Here is a 15667-nt window from a genome sequence, read left to right as displayed (position 1 = left end):
TCTGGAGATCCGCAGAGGATCCTTGATTACTCTCCATGTAAGGAAACTATCTGGGATGGGGGAGGTGTCATGGAGGGAAACAACCTTTGAAGGCTTTCACACAGAGTTGGGAATAGTACTTGTTCCCACTGGTCAGACTAGAAAACTACTTCGCTGATAACTGAATAGAGTACTTAAAAGAATCTTACCTAAGTAGTGAAGAATAATTAGTCCTAGACTAAATACTATTCTGGCCCTAACGAACAAAACTTAAAGAAAGCAGAAAGGACCAAATGGTTTCCAAGTAACCAAACTACATCCCAGAACAAAGGTCAAAATAATTTATAGGAATACAAAACTATCTAGCACCCAGCAAGGTGAAATTCACAATGACTGACATCCAATTCAAAAGTACCAGACTTGGAAAGAAGCAGGAAAATATGACCCAGAAAGTGGGGTAAAATCTGTTAATTGGAATTGATGAGGGGTTGACAGATATTAGAATTAGCAAAGATATTAAAACTGTATTTTCATATATTTAAAAAGGTGAATAGAGATATGCAAGACATTAAAAATGGGTATGAAAATTACAATATTTAAGATGAAAGACATGCTGAATGGGTTAACAGCAGATTAGACATTACAGAAGAAAAGGAGTAGTGAACTTGAAGACTAAATGATAAGTGCTTTTCAAAATGAAACACAAAGAAAAGCAATTTTTTTTTTTGAAATGATTTATTTTTATTTATTTTTTTTTTATTTCTAGGAGAGAGAGAGACAGCGTGAGCAGGGGAGGGTCAGAGAGAGAGGGAGTCACAGACTGAAACAGGCTCCAGGCTCTGAGCTGGCAGTCAGCACAGAGCCCGATGCGGGGCTCGAACCCACGAACCGCGAGATCATGACCTAAGCGAAAGTCGGACGCTTAACCGACTAAGCCACCCAGGCGCCCCAGAAAAGCAATTTTTTAATGAAAAGAGCTTCAGTGACCATGAAACAGCTTCGAGTGAAAACAAGAAATAAGAAGGAAAGATCTATTGATACACATGACATAAATAAATTTAAAAATAAACATGTTGAGTCAAAGAGGTCATATAAAAAAAGAGTACATAAGGAATGATTTTATTTATATAAAATTCTAGGGCAAGCAAACTAATCTATAGTGACAGAGAAAAAGGTCAGCGATTGCTTAGGAACTGTTAAGGGAAGATGCAGGGAGAGTCAAGAGGAAGAGAAAAGGGTATATGAGAACTTTTGAAGGTGATGGTTATGTTCATTATTATGATGCACAAAATACCAGGCAAATACTAGCTGAAAGAAATCTGCTTTCACTATGCTAATATTGGGTGAAATAGATGGTTAGTACACAAAAATATTATTAGTGGTAAAGATGATCACTTTTTAATGATATCATTAAGTTACCAAAAAGAGATAGCACATTTAACTTAATATGTACTTAGTAATATCATCTCAAAATATATAAAGCAAAAATAGACAAAACTAAAATGGAAAAATAGGTAAATCCACAATCTTAGCAAGACATTTTAACCACCTCTCTCAAAAATTCATTTAAAGAGCTGACAAAAATCAGGGGTGCCTGGCTGGCTCAGTCAGTAGAGCATGTGACTCTTGAGCTCCTGGCCACGAATTCAGGCCCCATGTTGGGCATCGAGCCTACTATAAAAATCAAACAATCAATCAATCTTGATACAAAATAAAATAAAATAAATCAGACAAAACCAGTAAGAATATTGAAGTTTAGAACAATTAACAATTTAACAAACTTTGCCCAATAGCACCAGTAGAACAGCACCCAACATTTCTAGTATTTTGATGCCTTTCAAGGAGCCATGGAAAATTTACAAAAACCGACCATATGCTAGGACAAAAAAGAAATCTCCACACATTTCAGAGTATTGATTCCTATAGAAAAAGGTTGCAAGTTGGGTGCTCTAAAAGCATGTCCCACCCAAAGGGCAAGGGAACTTGGGTTCTCATACATCAACTCCTATCAGTGAGTGGTTGAAGTCTGCTCCCTGGGTTTGAGGGAAGGGAGGCTTTAATTTCCAGCAATTCCTGTCAGGGTTCTGAGAGCCAGAGAAACTCTCGGGCAAATAAAGGCAAGGCAGGCTATTTGGGGGATCAGTGCTCACTTAGGAGGGAAGGGCAAGGGGATGAGCACTAACCACATCTGTCACACTATGGTAGAAGGTGGGATGGGGCATGTGGTGATGAAAAACACATGAATGTCTCTTTCCAAAGATATCCCGACTCTTGGCCTCTATTCTCTTCAATAAATTTGCCTTCTCTCATATTGCCTAGAGGTGGGTGATGAGCCAGTGCTGGCCAGACTGTTTTCCCCACGCTTTTTAGCATGTCCTATATCAATGATCAAGCAATGCAGTTTAGAATGTAGGGGTGTTTTGTACCTATAATCACAAGTTGGGGAGCCTGAGCCCAAATTCTGAGACAGGAAGAGTTCTATTTTTATATCCTATTACAAGTCCTTATAATTCTTTGCCCTTCCCTGTTTTCTTTTGAGGCCACTTAGGCAAATCTTTACTCTTTGAAATCCAGAATACAATGGAAACATATAGATGTTGGCAAATAGGGTGTTAATTATAAGACTGGGAGAGAATGGTAGTTTCAGTATCTTTGGAAAGTAATGGAGCATTAGTGATATTTGAAGCATATGGCACAACTTTTGTTATTTCTCAAAGGGCGAAACAAATTTTAGTGAGAAAGGAAATCTTCTGAATGCAGGAGCTGACTGTAGTGTGCATCCTGTAATATATCCATCTGTGCAGCAGCTCTCTTGCCCCCGGAAGCTCAAGTCCTACGCACAGTCCCTCCCACTTACCCAGTAAATAGTTCAGAGAAACTTTTCATCTCAAGTCCAAAACCAAAAAGTTGGAGAGATCATTTTCACCATCTGTTCAAACGTCAACAGACCAGAACAACTCAGTCCCCCAGATCTGCTGGGGAAAAACCATGCTGCCACCTCCAACTGGGACCTCACACTGCCTCTATCCAGAGAAAGGCCTCCCCATCCTAGCTCTTGGGGTTGAGTAGTTGATTCTTTCTCTGCAATTTGTCTCTCGGATACATCACTCTGTTCCCCATTCCTGCTTTCTTAGATAAGGGTTCCATATGGCTTATCTGAACTATACTCTTCTGGAAGGTTTTCTTGCCTCCCACCACTACCTCATCACCACTATGTATCCTGTGTTATCTTAGCCAGGATAAGCCATTTAAAATACCATTTCATCACTTCACTGTCTTATTTAGTATCCTATTATGGTCCAAATTTTTTATCTAAGGCCCCATCCCGACTTTCAAAAGTTAGCCTTTTTAATGATTATTTATTTTGAGAGAGAGAGAGAGAGAGCAAGCATGAGCAGCAGTTGGGGAGGGGCAGAGAGAGAGAGACAGACAGAATCTGAAGCAGGCTCCAGGCTCTGAACTGTCAGCACAGAGCCCAATGCAGGGCTCAAACCCATGAGTGGTGAGATTATGACCTGAGCCAAAGTCAGATGCTTAACTGACTGAGCCACCCAGATTTCCCCCATCCCTAATGTTTAATGTGTTTCCTGTGGCCTCCCTTATCTGGTCTGTTGCCCAAACTCGGGATCCTTTTTCTTGATTTCACATTGCACATGCTCTTACTATTTCCTTCCTGCCCATCACTAACATCCAAATGTTACTAAATGAGATAATATGTGTAGAAGGATCTACCACTCTACTTGACATAGTCAATCTTCACATGTTGGTCCCCTCCTCACGAATGTCACTGATTATTGTTTAGGGTGCCCCAGTCATGTGAAGCCCTCCACCTCAGAGCAATGAGACAGAAAGGAGTACTGATTCCAAACTTTAGTGAACAGGAACTTCCAAAACAGTCTAAAAGCCCCCCACCTCTGTTACTTTCATTTCATTTTCATTTTCTTCATAGTTTTTCATCATTTGAAATTACCTATTCATGTCCTTGTTGACAATCTATCCCTCCCTACTAGGTTGTGATCTCCACAAGAATAGTGCCCTGTCCGTCTTGTTCCCCACTTTGTCCTCAGCAACAGTGTCTGGCACACAGTAGGTGCTCAAGGAATAGTAGTTGAATGAATGAATGAGTCTGTTTCATGAAGCCTTCTCTTATTAGGTTGGCTAGCATTGATTCCTCGTTTTCCTGACTGATAACACAGTACATCACATTTGACCCTAGGTTAGATCAAGTGTGGCAGCTTACCTGAAGTCTTAACATGTATATCTTCTTTCTGCACTTCAATATAGTTTTGTTACTTATTGCTGGTAGGAATTTAAGCTTTTTGACTGAGATTATCGACTTCAGAAGAAGATAGAATTAGATTTTAATTCCATTTTTTAGATGAATGACTAGGAATAAATTACTCAACCTTTCTGAACTGGAGTAAAGTAAAAACAGTACTTTTCTCAGAGGACTGGTAGAAAGATTCAATGAGAAATCGCATGTAAAGACTTGGTAGACAGCTTTGGACATAGTGAAAACTTGTCAAATGCCAGATACTTTTAATTAAAAAAATACCTACAGAAAATATAATGTATATTATGTACATTATAATGTATACATTATAAAAATATACTGTATGTTTAGTATATATTATAATATATATTATTAAAATATAGTGTATATACATTTTTAAATGATTATTTATTTTGAGAGAGAGAGAGGACATACGTGTGCATGTGCATGAAGAGGGGAGGAACAGAGAGAGAAAGAGAGAGAATCCCAATCAGGTTGCATGCTCAGCACAAACCTTGAGATCATGATCTAAGCTGAAATCAAGAGTTGGATGCTTAACTGACTGAGCCAACCAGACACCTCAATATAGTGCATATTTTTAAAAAGAAAACAATATAACAACCATGTGCCCACTACTCAGAATTAACAACTAATATTTCATCATTTTTTCAGATTTTTTTAAGTGAAAGAGAGAACACATGATAGATAAAAAATAGATAAGTCCTCGGTGCTAAATGCTATTATGACTCTGATCATGATTATCATTTCCACCCAGAAATGCTCCTTGAGGATAATAATCATGTCTTATATTTTTTTCAATTCCAGTCCTTCTAGAACAAATGCTGACAGAGGTGCACTGGGAACACTCATTGAATTAAATTGATATGAGAGTTTATTCACACTATAGAAATCTGATTTAAAGAGAATAAGAGGCTCCTTGATTGTCAGATCTGGGAAAAATCTGCAGTGTTTCTAGATCATGTATAAAAGATTTTATTAAGTTTATCAACCCTATGACAAAGCTGGAGATAAATTCTCTCCCTGTAAGATCTCAGAGAAACACCACAGTTTGAAAAGGAAACAAATAGGGGGATGGGGCTCACATTCCACTCCACCTGGAAAGCCTTTGAGAGCAGCATCCAGCCAGCTAATAGGCGTCAGAAAGGCTGTTCAAGGAAGTCTCCTTTTGTGAACCAAATGAGACGCAGCAGATTTCTGGGTGTTTGGAGCAGCAAGCCTGGGCAGCAACACTGAACAAAACCAGCACCAATGCAGGGGCGCCTGGGTGGCTTAGTCGGTTAAGCGTCCGGCTTTCGCTTAGGTCATGACCTCACGGTTCGTGGGTTCGAGCCCCGCCTCGGGCTCTGTGCTGACTGCCAGCTCAGAGCCTGGAGCCTGTTTCAGTCTGTGATTCCCTCTCTCTCTGACCCTCTCCTGCTCACGCTGTCTCTCTCTTTCTCTCTCCTAGAAATAATAAATTTAAAAAAATTAAAAAAAACAACCCAGCACCAATGCTACAGTGTGAAGATGCATCCAGGTCTAAGTCTAGCTGTCACCAATTCACTCCATAACAGGTCCTTTGGTCCTCTTTGAGCTCAGGCTCCTCACTTTCCTAACAAATTGTTAGGAACAGTTGAGTGCTCAGGTCCCTGTAAATTCTAAACATTGTAATATTCCAAGTCTCATCTGTTTCTGAACCAGTCTGGCTCCTTCAGGGTTTAGTGTCGTATTAGTTATCTATTTCCAGGTAACAAGATACTCTAAAACTTCATAGCTCAAAACAAACAAACAAAAAACATTTATTGTCTCAGCTTCTGTGTATCAGGAATCGAAGTATGACTCCACCTGGTGCCCTGTTTGAGGGTCTTTTTCAAGGCTACAGTCAAGGTGTTGGTATGGGCTACAGTTAGCTCAAGGCTGGATAGAGGGGTAATCTGTGTCCAAGTTCACTTAGGTGACAGGTGGCAAGTCTCAGGTCCTTGCTGGATGGTGGCAGAGGCATCAACTTTTTGCCATGTGGCCTTCTTCATTCAAACATGAGATCTGGTCTTCTCCATTCCAAACATGGAGGGCTATTCAAAACATGGTCACTGGCTATTCTCAGAGGGAAAGGGAGAGAGAAAGAGGAAAAGAGAGGGAAGAGAGAGAGGAAGGAGGGGCAGGGAGAAAAGAGACCGAAGAGAGAGAGTACCCAAAATGGAAGCCAGTCTTTTTTCTAAAATCTCAGAAGTAATATCCTTCACTTCTACCATGTGAATAAATGAAGCCCACGCTCAACTAGAGGGGATTAAAAAGGCGTGTAAACTGGAAGGAGGGGATCATTGGGGCCATCTCAGAGGATGCCTACTATAAAAGTGGAAATGGAAACAAGGTTAGATGGAGACACAGGACCAAAGGAAATTTACCTGTTAGAGCCAGTGATGGGGATACAGATAGGTTGACCAACTCATCCCAGTTTGCTTGAGACTATCTTGTTATTAGCAGTGCCAATCCTGCGTCCCAGGAAACCCCTCAGTTCCTGGCACATGAGGACATTTTGTTACCCTACGGCTACTCTGGCAATGGCTAATTCTCCATTCCAGGGTGTGGTCTGTCGGTGCACAGAAGCTGCTCTCTCTCACTGTCGCTCTACATAGACTGAGCCAATCTTACCCATGGGACAGGGTCTACACTGAAATGGGCCATGCGTGACTTGCCATAATGAGAGATGTTCCAAATTTGGCAGCATGTGCCTTCCCTGGGAAGATCTTCTTACTGAATGGCATACAGTTTATTGTGTCATGCAGGGCATTGTTGCTAATGCCACTTTGGCTGGCACTGGGGCTGGTGGATATTGGCTTGCCACCCTGCAGCAAGGGCACCATGCCATCGTGACAGATGGATTCGTGTGTTGGCATGTTGTGGAATCAACAGGTCCATCAAGTGCAAATCTGACAGGCTAGAAGGGGGTTTCAGAAAGCTGGAACTCAGACCAAACCTTGGGAGACTTAGGGATATTGTCAAGGCAGGGCTAGGAGATGAGTTTTCTGAAAATGAAATGAAGCAGACCAATGCCCTCTGAAAGCCTTTGCAAAAGAATTTGGCACCAAAATAAAGTTCAGCCCATCCTTGTTTTTTTTCTCTTTCGGTGGCACCAAATGCCCAGATGGAAGATCATCTCCTTCCCACCAACACAATGAATCAGAACAAAACAGAGACAGAAAAAGAGAAAGAGACCCTCTGAGTCTCATTGAATTTTCAATCCCTCTCTGCGTTGCCTATTTCTTTGTGCCTATATAGCCAGATCAGGTGACAAGTTAATAGAAAAATCCTACGGTGAAATCTCGTTTAAGAGAAACTTTTGCTAAAAATAATAAAAGTTATCTCCTATATTATTACATTTTTCTTTACCTGAGAGTCATCCTTATACCACTAGAATATGTAATTCAATTTACCATTCTGACCATTATTCCCTGCATTTTCCTTAGAAACCTTGGGAAATATACTCTCAGTGAAGAGAAGTAATAACAGGCATAGAAAGGGAATGATTTTTAGTTTCAGTCCAATGTTTTTATTAGCAATCAGAAAGGCAGGGACAAAGGGCTAGTCAGGCAAGCAGTGTGCTAGACTGACATGGATATGCTAATAGGTCTGGTGGCTCAGATATTTGGGTTCTCCAAATATCTATCTGTATCAGACTTTCCTCGGGCTGCTGTGGGGAAAGGAGACAGAGATTACAGACAGAAACCACTAGAAGTTGAAAGAGTGGGAAGGGAATCACAGAGTCTCAGCTATGGTGATGCAATGTCCCAGGATCTGTTCACTGTTCTCTCTAAGGTGTTCTCATCTATAATCCCCCCTTGCAGAGGAGGTAGGGAAGGTGTTAGGACCCCCAATTTATCTGTGAGGAAAGGGTTGAAGAGACTTCCTTCACATATATGACCTCCGGCCAGTATCTTACCCTCCTGTCCAGATGCCCTCACTAGAACATGGCCCAATGAAAGCTGAATCACATACCATCCAGGGCCTGAGTCCCTGCATCTCAGCACTAGTCACCTTTAAACAACCACTTTCACATCATGTGACAAAGGAAAAGATGCCATATCCTTTTTAAAAAATTAGATTGTAATGTTATTTTAGACAAAATGCATACAACAGAAATAGCATTTGACATCAGAAAACTTAGGCGTGAGTCTAATGCCATGATTCAATTATTGTTGGGCTTTCTTCCCTTGAGGTATAATTGATATATAACCTTAGATTATTTTCAGACATACAACATAATTATTCAATATTTGTATATAGAGCAAAATGATTCCCACAGTATGTCTGGTTAACATCCGTCACCATACACAGTTACAATTATTATCTTACGGTGGGAAATTTTTAAAATATGTATATATATTTTATTTCATTAAGGTTTTTAAAAATCTCCAGTAACAGTTAACACACAGTGTTTAATTAGTTTTAGGTGAGTGATAAAGTAATTCAACAATTCTATACACCACCCAGTGTTCATCACGACAAGTCCATTCCTTAATCCCCATCCCTAATCCCCTATCCCTGACCTCCTCTCTAGTAACCATCAGTTTATTCTCTATAGTTAAGAAACTGTTTCTTTATTTGCCTTTCTCTCTCTTTCCTTTTCTTCCCCCTTTGCTCATTTGCTTTGTTTCTTAAATTCTACATATAAGTGAAATCATATGGTAAGTCTGCTCTCCAGGAAAAGGCAGGCCACTGAGTCTTAAGAAGACTTGAGAGGAATCTTTAGACAATTTTGCTGACTGGACTGTACTACAGCTCTCTCCTCTGTCTTATCATAAAATCTGTCATAACTTTTGCAACTGGCTGGTGCTTTTGGAGTTAATTATAGATGGGTTTGTTTGTTGTGCTGCTCGGGAAGATGGGGTGTATGCAGTAAGGTGCTGATGTGACCCAGTAGCAGGGCCCTGAATGTGAGCATAGATGCTGTCCTCACAGAGAAGGTCAACCTTGGCCTCCCTAAAGCAGCTCAGGGATTTTATGACATTAGACATGGTCAGAAGTGACGCCACAGAGTCACAGATGTGCTCAGGAAAGAAGGGTATGTATTTGTTTATTTCAAAGAGTCGTTAGGGGTGAAGAAGACCCTTAGATATTCTAGCTTAGGAGTAGGAATAAATAAGACAGGCTTCTGAAATTCTGCCATTGGAATGCCTTCCCCTGATTGACGTGAGAACCACAAAACAACAGAACAGCAGAATAACATACCAAGAACAGAGAGCAGCATTTCAAGAGTCCTTCCAATCCAGGCTACTTTTTACTATTTTCTCCATTCGATTTGCATAGGGGAAAATAAGGAATCCTACCCCTACTCATCCAATTATTTGTTCAGCCACCTCGGGCCCAGAATCTACGAACTAATGCTTTCATCACCAAGGCTTAAAAACAGCAGATGGTATCAACCTGTACTTTAAAACCAGGCAAGTCAAACATATTAGCAACATAAGCTTGAAATAAGAGTCTCTGCAGTAATCGCTTACTGAGAAAATAAGCCATTGTAGTTGCTGGCAATTAATCAATTTGTAATTTTGTGGGGCATTCAGAGATACCTATACTTTCCGTAGGCTGGTAGCACACTGCCTTTACTCTGAGCAGACAATCATTGTCTGCCAGTCCTTTACCATAGCTAAGCTAGGTTTAAGGAGGATGCCCAGAGAAGAAAACATGTTGTTGGCATAGGGGTGAGTCACACTACTGTCCGTCTCCCCAGAGCCTGGTGCTAGCTCTGAGTAGTGGAGAGAACTGGGATCCCAAATGTCAGGGAAACATCTGTGTCAACCGCAGCAAAATCCTGTACTCATTCCCTCTGCATTTTGACTCATTGCAGGAATCTCATTATGAACTCATTTCATCTCTCCAGGGAGCAAGCTGATGGAAGACACTGTTAAAATTGTATTTCAGTGTCTTGAACCTATTTAAAGCAGACTGCTGGGAGGTTATTATCCTTTCTGTCATTAGAAGTGGAAACAACGCTAACAATAATAATATTTTTATTGAGCACTCAAACCACAAATATTTATTGAATAAGTATGGTATCTACCTAGCACGGTATCAGGTACTGCTAGAGCTTCAGAAGAGCTTGGTATCTCACCCCATCTCTGGAAATTTATAACATAGCTTCAAGACAGGCTCCACTTTAAAATATTTTCAGTACAGGGGCACCTGGGTGTCTCAGTCTGTCGAGTGTCTGACTCTTGAGTTCAGCTTAGGTCATGATCCCAGGGTTGTGGGATCGAGCCCCGCATCTGGCTCCATGCTGGGTATGGAGCCTGCTTAAGATTCTCTCTCTTCCTCTCCTTCTCCCCCTCCCCAACTTGTGCATGTGCTCTTTTCAAAATAAAATAAAATTGGGACACTTGGGTGGCTTCGCCATTTGAGAGTCTGACTTCGGCTCAGTTCATGAGTTCTAGCCCCACGTTGAGGCTCTGTGCTGACAGCTCAGAGCCTGGAGCCTGCTTTGGATTCTGTGTCTCCCTTTTTCTCTGTCCCTCTCCCACTCAGGCTTGCTCACTCTCTCTCTCTCTCTCTCTCTCTCAAAAAAAAAAAAAACTTTAAAAATAATAAAATAAAATATTTTCAGTACAGTTGGGCTGTATAGTGGGGAGATTCAGCCCAAAGACACAGAAGGTCTGGATTCTAGCTTTGGGCCCCAGCATCTACTCACCGTGTGACACAGAGCCAGTGTTCTCATTGGTAGAGAGGTTTATCCTATATGATACATGCACCCAATATTTATTGAACATGAAGGTGTCAGGCATCATGCTGGGGCTATAGAAGTAAAAGAATCCATATCTTAGTGCGAGCAGCAGATAAATCAATAAATAATTACAATATCCTATGCAACACGATACAACAGAGATTGATTTGTTCCACCTTTCATGTATTCTCTTACTATGTGCTATGTCCTCTTTAGCTGCTTTGGAAAACATCAGTGACCAAAATGGACAAGCATTCCCCGCCTTCATGGAGTTTACATTCCAGTGCTGGGGGGAGACAGAAAATATATAATAACAAACAAAATTAAATAATTGTACACCCAAAAGTGGTAAGTATGAGGAAGATAAAATGAAAACAGGCTAGGTTAGGTCAGGAGCAAGGAGAGGATGAGGTGTGAGGAGCTGAGAAGGTGAATTTTGAGAAAAGCCTGGAAGGAAATGAGGGAGTTAATCATGCAAATAGCTGGGGGAAAAAGTATTCTAGGCAGAGGGTCCACAGTATGTGGTATTTGGCATTAGAGAGGAGGTGAGGAGGCCTGCATGCGTAGTGTGGGGGGAGCAGGGCAGAGTGGGTGAGGGCAGAGAGATGTGGGGGGGAGGCAGGAGGCAAACTGTGTCAGATCCTGTGAGATCCTAGAAGGATGCTGGCTCTTAACTCTGCATGAAGTGGGAGCTTCTGGAGGGTTCCGAGTATAAGAAGATATTCTCTTAGAGAAGGAATGGCAGGAGAACCGGACAACTTCACAACCCGGAGGAGCTTGAACCATAGCCTAAGAGCAGCATAGTGGTGCGTGCAGGGGGAGTGACATTTCACTGCTTGCATTTTAGAGGGTTACCTCTGGCAGCTGTATAGAGAGTGGGCTGGAACCTGAAGCCTGGAGGGATATAAAGAAGCCTCTTTCCCCAGCCCACCTCCAGTTTTACAGACATATAATTAACATCTAACGTTGTTTAAGTTGAAGGTGTACTACTTGTTGACTGGATACACTTGTATGTTGCAAAACTATAACCAGCAGAGCGTAGCTAACACCTCCATCATGTTACATAATTACCATTCCTTTTTTTTTTTGTGGTGAGAACATTTAAGATTTACTCTTAGCAATGTTCGAGTATATAATACAGTATTATTAACTCCTAATCACCATGCTGTACATCAAATCCTCAGAACTTATTCATCTTGTACCTGGAAGTTTTTACTATTTGACTAACGTCTCCCCATTTCGCCCCACCTTCCAGTGCTGGTAACCACTACTCTATTCTCTTTTTAAAAGAAGCCTCTGGGTGCCTGGGTGACTCAGTCGGTTAAGCATCTGACTCTTGGTTTTGGCTCAGGTCATGATCTCATGATTCATGAGTTCGAGCCCCACATTGGGCTCTGCACTGGTGGTGTGAAACCTGCTTGGGATTCTCTCTCTCTCTCTCTCTCTCTTTCTCTGCCCCTCCCTGACTCATGCTCTCTCTATAAATAAATGAGTAAATTAACCAAAAAAATTACTTAAAAATTTTTTTAAAGAAGCTTCTTTTAATGCTCCAGGAGAGAAGCAAGGAAGGCAGATATTAAGTACTAGAAGTCTCTGGAGATGGAAAACCAAATCAGATATTTTAAGGTAACAGAATTGAAAAGACCAGTTGTATATAGAGAGGAAGGGAGAAGATGACCACCAGATTCCAGACTTGGGAACTGGATAGAGGGTGGTATCAGTCTCTGAGAGAGCACATACACAGTTCATCCTTCCTTGCGGTGGGGTGGGCTGCGAGAAGATGTGCTCTGTTTCAGACTTATTGAATAGGAGGTGAGTGTGGCCTCTCTGCTGGGGATGTTCAGTACATAGCGGTGAACGACTTTACCAGTGCTTGTCAATATCTGCCTCTGCTTTTCTGAGCTCGTGGAAGGCTTCACAGCACCCTCTCTGTGGGGCAGGGCCAGGCGATTTCTTCTGTTGGATGAATCATGAATGAAAGTGGCATGTGCCATATCTGGTGCTATTTGCATAGTCATGCAAACAGTTCTTCACTGGGCACCTACTGTGTGTCAGCTAGTGTGCTCATAGCAGTGCACAAAAACAGGATCTGATATGCTAGTGTGTGTAGGGGAGGCGATTGACAAGACATTTTTTTCACCACATGTTATTTCTGAAACTGGGATGCACCATATAATTGATGGTATGTCATGCTTAATTGGCAACACTTTTTCTTCTTAGTAGTATATAAAATAATAGTGTGTCTTACAACTGATGACATCTTAAATTTGATGAAATATGGGTGTAGGTCATCAAAGTCACAAATAATATAAAAAAATGACTATTGATTTAGCCAAAAGTTCTGATATACTATGATAAAGTGTCAGGGGGTGTGTGAGAGCAGAGGCGGTGGGAATGACTGAGTTCTCCTCTATCCCTGTGGGAAGTCAATAGATAATGTTTAATATGGAAACTGGAGATGCATGTTACTTAAAACATTGAGATAAATACTAGGAGAATTAGAAGAATCGAGAAGGACTGCCTCCTTGACTGGGAAGGAGAAGGGTTGGGCGGGGGAGTGTTCACCAGTAAACTCCTTTTCATACACTTTTACTATGTCATGTATTTCTTTGATTAAGATAAAACCTAATTAAAAACAAATCACTGTGCATCTTGGGTTGTGTTCCCAAAAAGCAGAGGCTGAAAGGGACTCAGGGGCCTGGGACTTGTCAGACCCCTCGGGAAAGCTCTGTAAGGAAGCAAGCGCAGCAGGACAGGGAGAAGGTAGGAGCCCAGCAAGGAAGCAGCCTTAGCTCAGGTCTCACTTTGGTGGATCCACAGAAAGCTCTGGGTCATGTGTTTGTAGACTTGTCCCACCCGGAGGCAGGACTACATCAGCTAGTCAGAGGCTGATGTCTGGCGGCAGGGCTCAGAGGGGATGTAAGTTCCCAGGCACCTCAGGGTGAAGATGTTTTGTCAACCGAGAGATCAGGCCTAAGTCATTAGTGTAGCACTTACGGCAGCTGGGGGGTGGGCACACCAGCTGGAAAGGGGGTCTGGATGGGGCATCGGCAGTGTTTACACTAACATGCCATGAATCTCGAGGATAAATGCACAGTCTCTCGTAGTCAGGGTTCCTTGGGTTGTGAGTGGCAGAAAATTGCTCCCAACTAAAGGAAGGGAAAATAAGGCAGAGAAAGAATTTATTGACTCTTAAAAATCAGACTTTGGGGCACCTGGGTGGCTCAGGTCGTTACACATCTGACTTCGGCTCAGGTCATGGTCTTGCCGTTCATGAGTTCGAGCCCTGCATCAGGCTCTGTGCAGACAGCTCAGAGCCTGGACCCTGCTTCAGATTCTGTGTTTCCCTCTCTCTCTCTGCCCCTTCCCCATTCATGCTCTGTCTCTCTCTCTCTCTCAAAAATAAATAACCTTAGTGGCCCTTATCGAAGCTGCAGCTGCTTCCACATAGCTGCTGTGGTCAAAAAGGAGCCCAGAGTGACAGTTTTCCTTGACGGTCGCCGTTCTGTTTGCTGTAACTGATCTGCAACATATCAGGAAAAGACAAATCCCAGTGAAACAGCACTCTCCACAATAGCTAAAACATGGAAAGAGCCTAAGTGTCCATCAACAGATGAATGGATCAAGAAGATGTGGTTTATCTATACCATGGAATACTACATGGCAATGAGAAACAATGAAATCTGGCCATGTGTAGCAACATGGATGGACCTTGAGGGTGTTATGCTGAGCGAAATAAGTCAGGCAGAGAAGGACAAATATCATATGTTTGCACGTATAGGAGGATTAGGAGGAACTTGACGGAGGAACAAGGGGGAGAAGAAGGGCGGCAATGGTGGGGGAAAGGGAGAGAGGCAAACCATGAGAGACTCTTGAATGCTGACAAAAACTGAGGACTGATGGATGTGGGGGGGGGGGGGGGATGGGCATGGAGGAGGGCACTTTGGGGATGAGCACTGAGTGTTATGTAGAAACTAATTTGACAATAAACTATTTGTAAAAAAAAATAATAAAAAAAAATATTAAAAATAAATAAATAAATAAATAAATAACCTTAAAAAAATCAGACTTGGCTGCATCCAGAGCTCCATTTATCTCTCCCTGTCTCAGGCAGGCTCTTTCACTATGATCATAATGATGACATCCCACAGCCCCAGACTCCCATCTTGCTGGTTTAGCAATCCCAGTGGAAAGAGAAGGTTTCTTGCAGCTCTGGCAAAAAACAAAAAAAAACAAAAAAAAAACACACCAGGGTAGTTGCTAACTGGCCTCCAGGTTATATCCCTGAACCAATCACTGCAGATCTGATATGGGGAGGGGCAGGGCAAGGGACAGAGTGCTCTAGTGAGAGTCAAGGGCACTCTAGCCACAAGGAAAAGGTCTCCCCCTAGAAAAAAAGAATTCTACAAGCAGAAGGAGAAAAGGGAATGTTCTGTGGGGGGAAACCCAGCAGCCGTCCACGATCACCCATTTATTTTCCTAGTTATTCTCATTCTCCTGGTAGCCAGACCCTTAATTCACAGAGGTGGGGAGATTTCACCCCTTTATTTGCTCTCTTCCCTCTAGTTCAGGAGTAATATCAACTGCCCTAACCTTAGCTGCCATCCTTAAGAAGCCCAGGGACCGATGTGAAATAGCACTTGTGGCTCGACTTAGTCATCTCAATTCTGCTCTGTGCACAGGAAGTCTAGGGAGAA

The 15667-nt window shown here is 42.0% G+C and overlaps 1 non-coding gene across 1 annotated transcript; it reads left to right on the top strand.

Annotated features, from left to right (window-relative positions):
• The first annotated feature begins 14384 nt into the window (after nucleotides 1-14384).
• LOC120239658 lies at nucleotides 14385-14519 on the top strand. Its single transcript, XR_005530482.1, has one exon. It is a non-coding gene; the product is annotated as a small nucleolar RNA SNORA16B/SNORA16A family (small nucleolar RNA).
• Nucleotides 14520-15667: the final 1148 nt, after the last annotated feature.

Source organism: Hyaena hyaena, unplaced genomic scaffold (genome assembly GCF_003009895.1).
Source record: "Hyaena hyaena isolate Hyena2069 unplaced genomic scaffold, ASM300989v1 scaffold_8, whole genome shotgun sequence".
NCBI lineage: Eukaryota > Metazoa > Chordata > Mammalia > Carnivora > Hyaenidae > Hyaena > Hyaena hyaena.
The sequence above is the reverse complement of the archived record's forward strand: the minus strand, read 5'-3'. Positions and strand labels throughout refer to the sequence as shown.